Source organism: Tursiops truncatus, chromosome Y, assembly GCF_011762595.2.
Source record: "Tursiops truncatus isolate mTurTru1 chromosome Y, mTurTru1.mat.Y, whole genome shotgun sequence".
Lineage (NCBI taxonomy): Eukaryota > Metazoa > Chordata > Mammalia > Artiodactyla > Delphinidae > Tursiops > Tursiops truncatus.
In genome coordinates this window covers 4736692-4754434 of record NC_133428.1, presented here as the reverse complement: position 1 = coordinate 4754434, position 17743 = coordinate 4736692, and positions in this window count along the sequence as shown.

The following is a 17743-nucleotide window of genomic DNA, read 5'->3' as shown; positions in this document are numbered from 1 at the left end:
ATGATGGTGATACTGATGATGGTGATGATGATGATGGTGATACTGATGGTGATGATGATGGTGATGATGATGATTATGACGGTGATGGTTTCATCTCTGTTCCCACTTATCTATTCAGGAATTTAAGAAACTTTTACTAAGTATTCTGCAGTAGTCTTGTGAGTGATGTAAACCTTTCCTGTACACAAGTCTAAAATCTTCTTAAAGGGACATGACATGACATGCACAAAAAGGGAAGCACCACTATTTTTTTAAAGTTATTTATTCATTCGTTTATTTAGGCTGTGTTGGGTCCTCATTGCTGTGTGTGGACCTTCTTTAGTTTCAGCAAGCGGGGGCTACTCTTCGTTGTGGTGCTCGGGCTTCTCATTGCGGTGGCTTCTCTTGTTGCAGAGCACGGGCTCTAGGCGCACAGGCTTCAGTAGTTGTGGCTCGTGGGCTCTAGAGCGCAGGCTCAGTAGTTGTGGTGCACAGGCTTAGTTGCTCCACGGCATGTGGGATCTTCCCGGACCAGGGCTCGAACCTGTGTCCCCTGCATTGGCAGGCGGATTCTTAACCGCTGTGCCACCAGGGAAGTCCCAAGCACCACTATTAATATAAATTATTTTAAATAGTCATAATAATATGTATTTAATATCATAATCCATAATGTAACCATTATGAGTATAAATTACTGCAAATATGAATAATTCAGAGGCAGTCTTGTGGCCGTCAAGGGCAACACACCTTAAGTTTTCCATGATCTGCCTCTACCGTGTATGTCTGCATTTATCATGTTACCTTCTGTTCTGGGCATTATTCCTCTTCTCAATTCTTCTGTGGTCTCTATACCTTGATTGGAAACTGCTCTCTTCTCTTGAAGTATAATGGCTTTGCCCCTTCCTCACCCTTATTTAAATGCCGTCTGTCTTTCCAAATGTCCCCTCAACCTCTGCCTCTTCTGATTTTCCAAGCAACGTCGATCTCCCTTCCTTTAAGACACACTGTCATTAGGGTCTAGTTTGTGATTGAGTCACAAACTAACTTGCGTTGCTACTGAGGAATTCCATGAGCACACACATGGTGTTAACCATCTAATGAAACTTGTACAAATGGGTGACTGGCATGATTGACCATAAAATCAGAAAAAGGAAACATCTATGCATTCGTATTTGTAACTTTTGATCAATGGGCCTGAACAACTTAAAAACAAAGTTCTAGCTTCAGAAAGAAATGTGTTGTATAATGCAGTAGAAGTGAATGTAAAGCAAAAGTATTGTGTTGGCCAAAAAGTTTGTTCGGTTAGTGAATATGTTGTTCAGTAAAGTTCTTCGTGTAAATGAAAAATGTGTATTTTTACATACAACCGACTGACCTTCTTGGCCAATCCAATAGAAGGGATAACCTCCCCCCAAATCCCTACACTCATGAGCAACTCCTTAATTTCAGTACTTGGTTTTAGCACCCTATGTGATCAAATTTCTCTTCGTTTTTGTTTTCTTTTATTCTATTAAGAAGATATTTTCAGATCTAATTTCACTTGGAATTGTAATAACACGTCTAGTATTCATGCATTGACAGTTTAAAATTTTCTATTATGTTTTGAAGTTAATAATGCGATTCTTTAGTGAAGTTGAAACTGCATACAGCCTATCATTCGGCGATTACGCTTTAAGATAGATACACCTTAGAGAGATGAAGGCAGCTGTGCTCAGAGATACACGATGACCATATTCACATCAGCATTGTTCATCGTTAACCCAGACTAGAGTTAAACCAAATTAACGTGACCAGTAGGCTGGATAGTTACATTCTGTACGTGTCGGTACCGTGTTTAAGAAGAGGGATCATATTGCAATTAGATGAGCTAAGCAAAGCTTCTCTTTTTCAAGTTGGAAGGAATTTAAGTATATTATTGCCCTGGGAAAAGAAAGCAGGTGGAGAGGAAAAAGGTAAGATGACTGGCAAGAGAGTGTGGCTGATGAAATTAGGAGATAGAATAAAAGCAATTATGAGACAGCACAGGTGGAGGAGGTAAGATCTGAAAGTTCGTATTTCCGTCTGAGATCGGAAGTGCGGGGCGAGGAGGGAGGAGGGAGGAGGGACAGGAGGAAAGGAAAAAGGTACAACGTGAACACAGAAGAAGCTGGATTTGGGGTCTTGTGTTACGGAAGACACTCATAGATTCTTTTAGTTCCTGAGTATGGACTAACTTTCTCCTGCAATGTCCTAGGAAAATAAGCAGTAAAAAGTGTTGTGAAAAGAATATAAGAAGTGGAAATGAAGGTTTGTAAATATCCATTATTTTATTTTTGACCCTGAGCAAATCTTTTAGTATTCTTAAAAATACCATTTCCTCATCTTTTTTAAACTGAAGTAGAGTTGATTCACAATGTTGTGTTAATTTCTGCTGTACAGCAAAGTGACTCCGTTATATATATATATGTATGTATACACACACACATTCTTTAATATTCCTTCCCATATGGTTTATCACAGGATATTTAATATAGTTCCTTGTGCTCTGCAGTAGGACCTTGTTGTTTATCCATCCTATATACAATAGTTTGCTTCTACCCACCCCAAACTCCCAGTCTGTCCCTCCCCACCCACTCCCCCTTGGCAACCACAAGTCAGTTCTCTGTGTCTGTGAGTCTATTTCTGTTGGTAGATAGATTCATTTGTGCCATATTTTAGATTCCATATGTAAGTGATATCATATGTTTTTTGTCTTTCTCTTTCTGACTGACTTAGGATGATCATCTCTAGCTGCATCCATGTTGCTGCAAATGGCATTATTTTGTTCTTTTTTATGGCTGAGTAATATTCCACTGTATATATGTACCACATCTTCTTTATCCATTCATCTGGTGATGGACATTTAGGTTGTTTCCACGTCTTGGCTGTTGTAAGTAGTGCTGCAATGAACGTTGGGATGCATGTATCTTTTTGAATTAGAGTTTTGTCTGGACATATTCCCAAAAGTGGGATCGCTGAATCATATGGTAGCTCTATTTTTAGTTTTCTGAGGAACCTCCACACTGTTTTCCATAGTGGCTGCATCAACTTACATTCCCGCCAACAGTGTAGGAGGTTCCCTTTTCTCCACAGCCTCTCCAGAATTTATTGTTCGTAGATTTTTTGATGATTCCATTCTGACTGGTGTGAGGTGATACCTCATTGTAGTTTTGATTTGCATTTCTCTAATAATTAGTGATGTTGAGCATCTTTTCATGTACCTTTTCTTGTACTGGCCGTCTATATATCTTCTTTGGAGAAATGTTTATTAAGGTCTTCTGCCCAGTTTTTGATTGGGTTGTTATTTTGTTGTTGAGTTGCATGAGCTGTTTGTATATTTTGCAGATTAAGAGCTTGTTGGTTGTGTCCTTTGCAAATATTTTCTCCCATTCTGTAGGTTGTCTTCATTTTTTTTAAGGTTGCCTTTGCTGTGCAGAAGCTTGTTTGATTTGGTCCCATTTGTTTATTTTTGTTTTTGTTTCTGTTGCCTTGGGAGACTGACCTAAGAAAACATGGGTACGATTTATATCAGAGAATATTCAAAACCTCCATGTTTGGTGCATTCCCTAACTCTAGTGACTTTGTTGCCATTTTGTCTGTGTTTGTTTTTCTTCTCCTATTCTTTTGTTTTTGAGCCACACGAAGCTACCATGAGAATTATAATAACAGTTAAAATCATGCAAAAATGCATATTAGATGCATAGAATTGGTGCCTTTTAGTGGACCTGTAAGCACCTAATGATGTAGTCTCAAGCTAGGTAAAAAAAAAAAAAAAAAAGGCATAATTGCAAGGACAAATTGATAAATCCACAATCCTACTGTGTGATTTTTTTAGATACCTCTCATAAAATAAGATAATAGCTGAAACAAATAAAATACTAGTAAAGATATAAAATATTTGAGTTATATAATTAAGAAATTTTATATGAGATATAGATAGGTAGATATCATATCTAGATCTACCATCTATCATCTATGTAATCTATCATCTATCAATCTATCATCTATTCATCATCTGTCAATCTACTCTATCATCTGTTATCTATTGATCATCTATGTGTCGTCTATCTATATATCATCTATTGATCGTCTGTCTAATCGATCTAATCTCTGTCTGCAGCAGGACCTCATAGCTCTTATTCTCTATTTTCTGCTCAGCTCACTCCACTCTGAACATGCTATCATACTATTCTGATCCCCAGTGATTAAGTGCTCCCTAAAAGGCTGTGTCTAAAATGGATTCGTGTGAACCGTGTTTTAGACAAACCCATTGATTTCAAACCAGAGGTGGTCCCTGATTCTCACTTTGGCATCGGGGCTAAGGGGGTGAGGGCCCCTGTTTCCTGGCTGAGCAGGGGGCTTGCAGATCTCTCTTGTGAGGGTCAGTGTGATTCAGCCCATTGCTTCCTGTTCCCTCCTTCTGGGTGACACCTCATAAGCGGAGCTGACTCAGTCAACAGAGACTCATTTTTAAAGAGCATTACTCTAGGGTGGACAAAAGAAACAAAATCTAATGAGAAAAGCCAAGGGAAATGAGATGGACATTACCAACACAGAGGCTATGAATGTCTAAATATGTTTACAAACAAATACGCTCTTGAGAGTTGGAGAACTTGTGTCCTAAGTTGGAAGTCAAAGAGAGGTAAACATCTATGTCTGTGACAGGTTCCTGGCTACCTAGGACGACAGGTAGGATGTCCTCTGCTAGGACGATAAACTACTTTACTCCTAGGAAAGGGGTTGTTCACCATTGCACAGGTACCCTGTGAAGGTAAAGGTTGCAATGATTAATCAACAAAGGGACCATGGACAAAATGGCGGAATCCATTCAATGGGGCTTCAAGTATTGGCTTCCAAAGCATGGACTTATATGAAAGTGAGGTTATCTGTGTATTTCTGTGGTTTTTGAAGTACCAGTTGTCCAAGAAGGTCATTCTGTGGTGAGCATCCTGGAATACGTCTTGACGATTCTTAGCAGAGGGGGTGGGTCTTCATGCAGTGGCAGCTGTGAAGAGACGGGTGGCGCGTGTGTTAAGCAGAAGGTGGGAATATATATGCAGGGTTATCAGAACTGTGTCTGAAGAGGTTTCTTACTGAGGGGTAGATGCTGGCAGGGCACGGGAGATGGATTAAGCACACAAGGTCTTAATTTTAAGATTATCATAAAGATTTGGTTGTATCTTCACCTAAAACTTCATTGTTTCTCCGTTCCCTTAATTTACACTCACACCCATTCTCCATTTTCCTTGCCACGTTCACGCCTGGATCCCCCTCCAACTTTCAACTTCCATGAGCGCCCCAAGGCACTCATCCTTCACGGGAGGGGGAGGGGCAGGGCCGCAGCTCATGTCTTGCAGCCCCACCCTGGTCCTTTGGGGGCAGGGCTGCAGCTCATGTCTTGCAGCCCACCCTGGTCCTTTGGGGGCAGGGCTGCAGCTCATGTCTTGCAGCCCACCCTGGTCCTTTGGGGGCAGGGCTGCAGCTCATGTCTTGCAGCCCACCCTGGTCCTTTGTATGTCGTGGCGGCTTCCCTTGAGGGGTCTTCCTGGATGTAAAGTGAGTCTCTCTCCCACATGCTCTTGTGCATGTAGACAGGAGTAAATTACAGTGCTTTTTATAACGTACGGTGAGGCTTGCTTCCGTGCAGAAGACCTTGTGTTCATGGAGAACAGAAAATGCCTGGATTTGACAAACGCACACACAAGTTGGAGGCCTCTCCTCTTCCCCAGATACTGCCTACGTTTGTACCAGAGAGTCAGAAGCAACGGCAGGAGATGGAAATATCTCGTCCCTTTTGTTACCATCTGTTTGTTGTTGGCACAAAGTGAGCCGTCTTTATTGCCTTCTGGTTCCAAGGATTGGTCCATACAGATCCAGCTGAGCTGACCTTCATCCCCAGCTGCAACGCTGCTTTATGTCTTTCTCTCTTGTAGTAGGTTTTGTGCCATCTGTAGGAACGTGGGGTCATTTGGCTGTTCTTGAGCTGAGGTCTTCCATGGACCTCCTTCTGGAGACTGCTCAGATAGACACACAATGGCTTTGACCTCATGGGCTCCACCTGCCTTTTTTCTGATGCCACAGATCCACCCGTGGATTCAGTCATGCCCATACCCCTGGCTGAGATTGAATTATACAAGGCACAGGTAGAGATCCTTGACTCCTTTTTAGGGTCCATAGTATCAGATCTCCCCTCTCTTCTAGGAGGCGGTGGTGATGTATGAGTTAGGCGATACACCCTTTCCTTGAAGGAATAGAGATGGAATGTCTAGTTGATTAACTGCAAGAACATGGGAAGTAGAAGTAATATGAGATTCTAAATGATATAGGTTAATATTTGGTGACTAGAGTCTGACCACATGTGTATCCAAAGAGCTAAGCTCACTCTGCTTCTGGGGTTAGAACTGATACAGCAAACATAATATCAAGACATGTTTAACTAGGAAGAATTTTCTCATGACCCTTTAATCACAGCTGTGACTTAGCCATTGAGTAACCGAAGGACAAAGAACTGCTTTTCACTCATCCTAAAATGTCTAAACACAAGAGGTAATATATTGCAAGTGGGAATAAAGTTTTAAAAGAGATGCTAGGTTTAAATTTAGGGGTATAATTGAGATAGAATCTGAGTCCTCAGACCAGGAAAGCACCTTTTTTCTTCGGGGGAGGGGGAGTGCATTTTTTAGCATTCAGCTGGACAAATGCCTCGTAATTTATTTCAATAACAACTTTGTTGAGTTGCAGTTACCATATCATAAGGGATCTGTAAATCCCTTGGAAGCCCACGGCACCTGATATCGGTGTGGGATTCTCTGATCTAATGGTGATCACTTTTTTTTCTAAACTTAATTAACCTTTTATTATTACAGAAGCAATGTATATGCAGTATGGAACATATTAAAAAAACAAAGTAAAAATATAGAAATACATCAAATCCCTACCACGCAGTGATTACCACTAGTGACACTTTAATGTCCAGATCTTTTCATTGCATATAAATACCTTTTCACATAAAGGGAATCACAGTGACCATACTGCTTTATGATCTCCTTTTTTTTTTTTCATTCACTAGTATCCACCTTTTCATTTCAGTAAATTCTATTCCCCGCATTCTGTTATCTGGAAGATATTCAAATCCCCCTAAGTGGCCTCCCAAATGATTACAGTTGGTTTTTCAGAATCCGAAACAGGACCAGAAATCCATCTGATCATTGTGTGCATAAAATTGCATAATATGATGTTTCCCCCTTAACTTCCCCCTACACACACCTTTTTCTTTGCCATTGTCCCATTGAAGCATCTAGATCAGTTTTCCTAGAGAAATCCTTCCTCCAGATGTGTCTGGTAATTTCCTTGTGCTGTGCATTGGTTCAGCTGCCCACTTTTTTAAAAAATTATATATTTACTTGGCTGTGTTGGGTCTTTGTTGCTGCGCGCGGGCTTTCTCTAGTTGCGGCGAGCGGGGGCTACTCTTCGTTGCGGTGCGCGGGCTTCTCATTGCGGTGGCTTCTCTTGTTTCAGAGCACGGGCTCTAGGCATGTGGGCTCAGTAGCTGTGGCTGGCGGGCTGTAGAGCGCAGGCTCAGTAGTTGTGGCGCACAGGCTTAGTTGCTCTGCAGCACGTGGGATCTTCTCGGACCAGGGATCGAACCCGTGTCCCCTGCATTTGCAGGTGGATTTTTAACCACGGCACCATCAGGGAAGTCCCCCAGCTGCCCACTTTTCAATTTCTATTACCTCCTTTATATAAGGTCACAGTTAATTTTTTTTTTTAAACAATGTACTGTCTCATTTCCAAGAGAACAGACATTCAGGCATTTTGCAGAACGCACGGAGAAATGGGACAGGCAGAGACTCACCTTTTGAAAAACACATCTGAGGATTTCTCTTGATGGTACCAGCTGACTATTCAAGGTCTCTGCATTGCCCTCTGATTATATGAAGACTTATTAGCTGCAAGTATAATGAAGACCAATGCCCCCTGTCTATTGACCCTTTAATTTTTCCCTTCATTTAATTTCTGAAATGTATTTATCAATCAGTTGGCCTTGATTGGCTTCTGTGATTATAAGGAGCCTTGAAGGGTAAGTGGGGGGGGGCGTCCAAATCGCATTAGCTGTCTACTAAGGGACGTACAAAGTTTTCTTCACAACCCATACCAGTTTGACTAATGCTCATTCCACTCGGCCTGATCTTCCCCCAAGGTCTGTGTGTGACAGAACAACGAGGAAAACCTGAATGGCGATCTTGGAGGTGATGATTCAGGTGTGGAAATAGCATGTGTCGTTTTACCTTGTTTCACTTGGCAATGAATGGTTTAAACCTTATGGATCGGTGATCACATTTGCAGCCATTTTAAGCACAGTTACTCTGTTTTCTTTCCAGTGTGCTGCCTCTTAATCAGTTTTAATAGCAACTTTATAGAGTTGCAATTCACATATCAAAATTTGCACCTTTAAAGTGTCCATGTCGATGGCTCTCGGTATACTCGCAGCTGTGTATCCGTCACCACTTTCTCATTTCAGAATGTTTTTATTACCCCTCCAAGAAACCCTGTATCCATCTGCAGCCACTTTTCATCCCCTCTTCTCTCAACTCATGGAGACCACGAATCTACTTTCTCTCTATGTTTGCTTCTCCTGGACGTTTCCCATAAATTGGATTATAGACTATGTGGTCTGTTCTGTCTGGATTCTTTCACTTAGTGCAATGTTTTCAAAGTTAAGCCCCCGTGTAGCATGGATCAGTACTTCATTCATTTTTATGGTTGAATAACATTCCATGGTGTGGACATACCTCCTTTTCTTTATCCATCCATCCACTGATGGACATTGGGTTTGTGTCCACCTTTTGCCTCTTAGGAATAATGCTGCTCTGCATGTTCATGTAGAAGTTTTAGTGTGGACTCTCGTTTTTCTTTGGTTGGCATCGAGGAGTGAAATTGTTGGCTCATGTGGTAACTCTAGGTTTGACTGTTGAGAAACGCCCAGACTGTCTTCCAAAGTGGCTGAAGCATCTTACATTCCACTAGCAATGGGTGAGCATTCCAATTTGTCCACATCCTGCCCGGTGCTTGTTATGGGCTATATTTTTAGCCACCTGTCAAAAATGTAGACTGTGAAAATGCTAAATTTAAAAACTGAATTGGCGGATGGACCTAGAAGTGATCATACTAAGTGAAGTTAAGTTGGACAGAGAAAGACAAATATCATATGATATCACTTATATGTGGAATGTAGAAAAAGCAATTATACAAGTGAAATTATTTATAAAACAGAAACAGACTCACAGATGTAGAAAACAAATTTAGGGTTACCAAAGGGGAAGGGGGGAGCTTGGGATGAATTAGGAGCTGGGATTCACAAATACGCTTTACTATATGTAAATAGATAAACAACAAGGACCTACTGTATAGTACAGGGAACCGTACTCAATATCTTGTAATAACCTATAATGGAAAAGAATCTGAAAAAGGAATATATATTTGTTTCTGCATTTCCTCACCTCTCTGATTAAATTTATTCTTTGGAACTTGGGAAAGGTCTAGGAGGCTAAATTTTCTACAAACAAAAGGCGGGGAACCTGGGGGTTGGGGGGCAGTGGCCTTGTCCCTGGGAAGACCCTGCAGGGTCCTGCTTGGTTTCAGTGTGATGGAAGCTTTCAGAAGTTTAGTGTCTGATCATTGCAGACCTGTGGGTGTCTGAATGATCAAGAACTTTCCCCATGTAAACAAACAGCTGTGCCTCTGCTCTGTGCAAGAATTCTCTCCTCGTTCAGCATCGTTACACGGACTGTTATCTGAAGCCTGCTCTGGGTCCGGCATCTGACTGCCTACTGGGGGATGGGTAAGAATAACACAGTCTTTCTGCTCCAAGGGTTATGGTCTGTAAAGACGTAGACTTGTAATCTGACTGTTTCAGTAAAGGCGAGATGCACCTTCCTACAATACAAACTCGAATGAAATCAGATCCAGAGAGAAACTCCAAACCAAGACTGGGGCCAGGAGGTCCTCCTGGGAGACAGGACAGCTGAGGGTACCTATGAGTTACGTGTGGGGCGGAACATCATAGAAGGAGAGGTGTGTGAGAGGACAGTAGAGCCCCGGAGGCAGAAAGCAGTAGGAAGGACTCAACTGAGTTGGTTTGAACCCAGTGGACACACAGCTTTTATACTTACCCTCTGCTAACCCCTTCTCTGCCCAGAGACAGAGTATCGTTCATGCACCTCTCTGATGAACACCCTTTCATTCTGCACTTCTGAGGCCCATGAAAAGCCAGTTTCCAATCCTTGGGGTTGATGCCTGCCACGGGGCTGTTGTTGGTGCAGTCGAAGGAGGAACAGGCTGCAGGCAGGTACCTCTCAGTTTCTTGCAAGTGACCCTCCTGGATATTAGAAGCATCCGTTTACATCCCATTAATGACTGTACTGGGAGGACAGTTTCCTTTTCGTGATGGGCCTCTTGGGCCATATATTGTCGCAAAGCTCCACGGCATGGGCATTTTCCAAGTCAGGCTGTATTCTGAGCGCTGCGTCCCCACCGTGCGCATCTCCCTCCTCGCCACTTCATCAATACGTACCGGCTGAGAGTGGCGCCTGCTACATTACGGACAGATACAGTGGCAGAGAGCCTCTTAGGCTCAGTGTGGGAAATGGTACCTTTTGAAGCTGTCTTACTTCCCTGCATCTATGGAGAACTGCCTTCTGATAGACAGCCTGGAAACTGGGAGCCGTGTTCCTGTCATGGCAGAGTCAATCAATCCCTACCACGAGGATTGTTCCACAGGCTCCCAGGTCCTGACATCGCGTCCATCAATGTTTGCCAAGCTCTCTTTTTTGTTAAAAAAAAATCACTGTTCTGGCTGTGAGGGGGGAGAACCAATGGAAGAGGAAGATATAGTACCTGCTTTTTAGAAATTTAATTTTATTAAATTTACGGTCTCCTGTTATAGTCAGTGGCTGGAACAGAAGAGTGAAGACTTGCTGAAAATAGCCTAGAGGAAAGCACGTAACTGCCATGGGTCTCAATTTTCTCATCTGTAAAATGGGGGCTAGATGAGATTGTGTAGGCAAAAGACCTCTTTGCAGTTTTAAAGCGATATGAAATTTTAACGGGCAGTGACTGCCCTGTTTAGTTGTCTTCATGCGATCCACTGTCTAGTAGGAGAATAAGTATGTTCTGGCTTCAAAATGCAGACGTGTTTGCTAAGTAAGGTATCATAAGAATCTGTGTGTGTGTGTGTGTGTGTGTGTGTGTCTAGTCTCTATTACTAATCTCTCCAGATGTTCACAAGTTAGCCAAGAGGAGGACATAAAGAGTTAGGAGAAATTAAGTATAACATGCCTCAAGCTTCCGTTTGGAGAAAAATCCAAGTCATAGCGTCCTGCCTGGGATATTATGGAAGATTAATGGATGAACTACCTTCATTTCCATTCCGCATACACTAAAATTTGTAGGACTTAATAAATTTCAGTGAGGTTTAGAGTTTTATGAGCTTTGTGAATAATACAACGTACCGCAGTTTTCAAAAAACAGAACCCACAAGATTTTATTTCCTTCAGACTTCATGGAATTTATCCCACAGTAAGATTTATAGTGCTTGCCTCTGAAATACTATCTGGCCAATGACACCTGATGCCATTTATAAAAATGCATGTATAGATTTGTTCTATTAGGGGAGTGTATTCTGATTCTTAGAAACTGACTCAAGACCTGCCACCTTCAGATTTCTATTTGGCTTTCCTTTGTAGGGAAAGATTTACTGTCAACATAAGGAACTTTGGAGAATTTCCCAGGCTCCTTCCATATGTGATTATCTTAGCAGATAACTCCAAACAACTTCCTTTGACCTCAGCATGTTTTTTTAAAAGAGAGAATGTTGGCCAATCAATTACATTTAAATTTAAAGATTTGAGATTCTTGCCACCTAGAACTGAAACAAATCATTTTCAGCAACACGTACTTTAGCAGTTTAGTAGGTTGGAAATATTAGATTGAAATGTTTAAAGTTTAGAGATTTTTAAAATTAATTTTTGTTGGAGTATAGTTGATTTACAATGTTGTGTTTCTACTGTACAGAAAAATGAGCCCATTATACATATACCTATATCCACTCTTTTTTAGATTCTATTCCCATATAAGTCATTACAGAGTATTGAATAGAGTTCCCTGTGCTATACAGCAGGTTCTTATTAGTTATCTGTTTTATACACAGTAGTGTGTATATGTCAGTCCCAATCTCCCAATATATCCCTCCCCACCTTTTCCCTCTTGGTAACCATAAATAAGTTTGTTTTCTACACGTGTGACTCTATATCTGTTTGTAAACAGATTCATTTGTACCATTTTTTAGATTCCACGTATAAGTGATATCACAGGATATTTGTTAACTCATTTCATTGAGCATAATGCCCTCTAGGTCCATCCATGTTGCTGCAAATGGCATTATTTCCTCCTTTTTATGGCTGAGTAATATTCCACTGTATATACAGACCACGTCTTCTTTATCCATTCCTCTGTCCTTGGACACTTACGTTGCTTCCATGTCTTGGATATTGTAAATAGTGCTGCTATGAACGTAGGAGTGCATGCATCCTTTAGAATTACGGTTTTCTCTGGATATATGCCCAGGAGTGGGATTGCTGGATCATATGGTAGCTCTATTTTTAGTTTTTTAAGGAACCTCCATACTGTCCTCCATAGTGGTAGAGTTTTTTAAAGTATAATTCACATACCATAAAAGTTGCACTTGTAAAGAAACACAATTCAGTGGCTTGTGGTGTACTCAGATTCGCGCAGTCATCACCACTGTCTAATGTCAGAACGTCTTCACCATCCCATAAAAACCCAGTATTCATGGAGCAGCCCCTCCCCATTCCTCCAGCTCTGGGGCAGATGCTAATCTGTTTTCTATCTCGGTGCTATCTCAGCTGCTGGCGTGCCCCGTTGGGGATCAAAACAAAATCAAAGATGAGGATCTTGGGGCTTCCCTGGTGGCACAGTGGTTGACAGTCCGCCTGCCGATGCAGGGGACGTGGGGTCGTGCCCCGGTCCGGGAAGATCCCACATGCCGCGGAGCGGCTGGGCCCGTGAGCCATGGCCGCTGAGCCTGCGCGTTCGGAGCGTGTGCTCCGCAGCGGGAGAGGCCACAGCAGTGAGAGGCCTGCGTACCGCAAAAAAAAAAAAAAAAAAAAAAGATGAGGATCTTGTTCAGTGCAGCGTCTTGATTATTCAGAGATGCTTTTATTGCAGGTCCAGTGGATCATCGATTTCTGCCCACCCACTTCCCTCCACTCACCCAACGCAAAGGACCCCATTCTCCAATCTTAATGAGGGCGTAAAGGCAATTAAACCAGATTCTCCACAGAATTTCTCCTTTTTCCTCTTAGAGTAAGCTCAAGAATTAGGGAGATTTATCATCAGAAATCCTACAAGCAGTAAATGCTGGAGAGGGTGTGGAGAAAATGGAACCCTCCTGCACTGTTGGTGGAAATGTAAATTGGTGCAGCTGCCATGGAGAACAGTATGGAGGTTCCTTTGAAAACTGAAATTAGAATTACCATATGACCCAGCAATCCCACTACTGGGCATATACCCTGAGAAAACCGTAATTCAAAAAGAGTCATGTACCACAATGTTCATTGCAGCTCTATATACAATAGCCAGGACATGTAAGCCACCTAAGCAAATGTCACAACTTCTGAGTTAGGGATTCATATTCTTTCTTTATTCATTTGTTGGCTGCACTGGGTCTTAGTTGTGGCACGCGGGATCTCTTTTGCGGCATGTGGACTCAGTTTTGGCATGTGGATGCTTAGTTGTGGCATGTGGACTTCTTAGCTGCGGCATGTGGACTTATTTGCACCATGTGGACTCTTAGTTGTGGCATGTGTACTCTTAGTTGCGGCATGTAGACTCTTAGTTGCAGCATGCATGTGCGATCTAGTTCTCTGACCAGGGATCAAACCTGGGCCCCCTGCATTGGGAGCGTTGAGTCTTACCCGCTGGACCATCAGGGAAGTCCCCATATTCTTTAAAGATGGATTGATAGGTGTTGTCTGTGCCACTTTTTGTCTTTGTCTTTTTCTGTTTTGCCTTCTTATCTTCTGGTGGTTGCTGCAGTCCTTCGTGTCCCTGGGCTTGCGGTTGAATGACTCCAACCTCTGCCTGTCGGTCACACAGCCTTCCTCACGCAACCTCTGTATCCCATTGTTTCCCCTCCTCTTATAAGGACACCAGTTGTTGGATTTGGGGACCACCCTAATCCAGTATGACCTCATTTTCACTTGATTCCATCTGCAAAGACCCTATTTCCAATTAAGGTCACATGAGATTTCTAACAAAGGTACACAGTCATTTTGCCTTCACAGAAGGAGCATTTTTAGGTCATGAAACGTCTTCTTTTTATACTCAGTTGCTAGCTTAGGGCACACTTTCTAGGAAGCTACATCACCTAAATCCATAGATACTGGGTGCCCTTACCTTAAAGCAATCCTAAACAATGAGATGCATCATGCTACAACATTCTATAGACAAGGATTGTCTTGCTAGTACTTGGCTTGCTCAGCATGAGGTCTGCCGGTAGGGTGATCCTAGTGAGATGAGACTCAATCTCCTGTCTTCTTTCTCTCCCTAAAGATCTCTGACACCCTCACAAATGAAGGGAATTTACAGAAGGTCTGCTGCTTTAACCACTGACTTTCCAGTTTAAAAGTCTAAGGAAGATTTTCATTTCTATTAAGATACACATTGTATGTTCTTGCCTCCTTTGTCATAGGTTAGGTGACCATAGGTACATGGGTTTATCTCTGGACTTTCTATCCTGTTCCATTGATCTATATTTCTGTTTTTGTGCCAGTACCATACTGTCTTGTCTACTGTAGCCTTGTAGTATAGTCTGAAGTCAGGGATCCTGATTCCTCCACCTCCATTTTTCTTTCTCAAGATTGCTTTGACTACTCAGGGTCTTTTGTGTTTCCATATGAATTGTAAAATTTTTTCTTGTAATTCTGTGAAAAATGCCCTTGGTAATTTGTTAGGGATTCCATTGAATCTGTAGATTGCTTTGGGTAGTATAGTCATTTTCACAATATTGATTCTTCCAATCCAAGAACATGGTATATCTCTCCATCTGCTTGTGTCATCTTTGATTTCTTTCTTCAGTACCTTACAGTTTTCTGAGTAAAAGTCTTTTGCCTCCTTAGGTAGGTTTATTCCTAGGTATTTTATTCTTTTTGTTGTGGTTGTAAATGGAATTGTTTCTGTAATTTCTCTTTCTGATCTTTCGTTATTAGTGTATAGGAATGCAAGAGATTTCTGTTTATTGATTGCATCCCGCAACTTTAGCAAATTCATCTATGAGCTCTGGTAGTTTTCTGGTAGCATCCTTAGGACTTTCTATGCACAGCACCATGTCATCTGCAAACAGCGACAGTCCCACTTCCTCCTGGCCAATCTGGATTCCCTTCACTTCTCCTTCTCCTCTGATTGCTGTGACCAGGACCTCCAAAACCACGCCGAATAATAAAGGCAAGAGTGGACCTCCTTGCTTTGCTCCTGATCCCAGAGGAATTGCTTTCAGCTTTTCACCCTTGAGAATGTTTGCTGCTCTACCCCACCACGTACACTTATTCTCAACTCAATCAGCTTTACGTATTCTAGGTTGTAATGGTATTCTTTAACCAATGAGCCCCCCAAAATATACTTAGTCTATCTTAATGTAACCAGAATACTTGAGTTTCATATCTAAGAGGTAATCGTGCTATGTGAATTGTTCAAACAGCTAGAAAAAAGCTCATGATCCTTTCTAAAAGATGAGGGCATTGAAGCAAAATTGACTTCTTTGTATGAGGAAAGGTTTAGCAGCCTATTCTAATAAACAATCAGTAATAACACGCCACCCCCAGCAATGTTCATTCTTGACTCTAAATGAAACTGACATGTGATTTGTCAGTGAAAAAAAAAATTGAAGTGAGCTATACACTGTTTTATTTTTCAAGCAGTCATGAAAGTTGTACTTTTGCATGTGCTTTTTCTATGCTTTCCTTCCTTCTTCTACTGAATTGTTTGATGTTTTATGTATTGTTTGATATCTTTAATTGGTAGATGCTCAAAGGAAAAAGCAGAAGGTTCTTCTCCTCAGTGTTTGCGTTAACACCTTTGTATCTCTTAAAAGCTGATCTGTGAACATAAGCAAAACATGGAATTGTATGCACCAGTGGATTACTCGAGGCTCTTCAGAGAAACAGAACCAGTAGGATGTGTATATATAGAGAGAAAGAGGTTTATTATAGTAAACCTCAGCAGAGAAAAGGAGAGAAGATGTGGTACATATATATGATACAATATTGCTCAGCCATTAAAAAGAACGAAATAATACTATTTGCAGCAACATGGATGGACCCAGAAATTATATTTAGTGAAGTAATTCAGACAGAGGAAGGCAAATATCATATGATATCACTTACATGTGGAATCTAAAAAATGGTACCAGTGAACTTATTTACAAAACAGAAATAGAGCCACAGATGTAGAAAACAAATTTTCGGTTACTGAGGGTAAAGGGGGGGGGGAGGGATACATTGGGAGATTGGGATTGACTTATACACACTACTGTATATAAAATGAATAACTAAGAAGGACCTACTGTATAGCACAGGGAACTCTACTCAATACTCTGTAATGACTTATATGGGAAAAGAATCTAAAAAAGAGTGGGTATATGTATATGTATAACTGATTCACTTTGCTGTACAGCAGAAACTAATACAACATTTTAATCAACTATACCCCAATAAAAATTGAAAAAGGAAAATGAGAAGAGATTTCCCTCCCTTCATTAAAAAAAAAAAAAGTACTAGTTTAGAACCTCTGAATGTTCAAAGTAAAATGTTTATTTCAAATCATAAAGGACAAATTAATTTATAATGAAAAATGATTACCTCTCAAACATCTAGACATTTTCCACTGTGTATATTGAAATTAGTTTGACAGCTTAAAATACGAAACAGCTAGAGTTTCTCCTATAATGTAAAACGTGTTGTATGATGCCAGGTGCACCAGAAATCTTCATGCATTTGGGACGGAGGATTGTCTGAGAATGTTCGTTCATAAGTGTTGTCTGGTGTTTTTCCTCTTTCTTTTTTACATCTACATTTAAAATAAATTTTTAACAGAGTAATGGCCAAAAAAGAAAGAATTAAGAAAACCTGTGATTGTAGGTTTTTTTCTTCCTCCTTTGAAATGCGTATAAATCCTTTTTGAGAACTAGATGGGCCTTGTGCCCGCTTTGTAACACAGGCGTGTCTTTCTCTAGGGCCTGGGAGCCATCTCTCTGAAATAGAAATGTCAAGGGGATACACCACCACATCTTCCTCTTGCTGGTGGGAGGGTAGGAGCCTAACTTCAGTGGGCACTGAGCTCCAAGGTATAGACTATGAGAATTTGTCTTTCCTCTGGATAAAGCCAGTTGGCTAACATAGATGGGCACCTCAATTACCGGGAAAATTTAGGGTGAACTATGTGACACGTGGCGTCACCAAGTCCTCTCACCTGAGATTAGTTGTTTATCTTGAAAATGTGTATGGAACGGGTTGTACCTGCTTGACTTTATAAAAGGGGGAGATCTCATTTTGTCTTTGCCATCTCTTAGTAGATTGCCTGTGATGTGTGTCACATTCTGGTTTAAAGCCCATTCGGCAATAGAACTGTATTCCTTCTCTACTGAAAAAAAAAAAAAATTACGTCCTGCAGC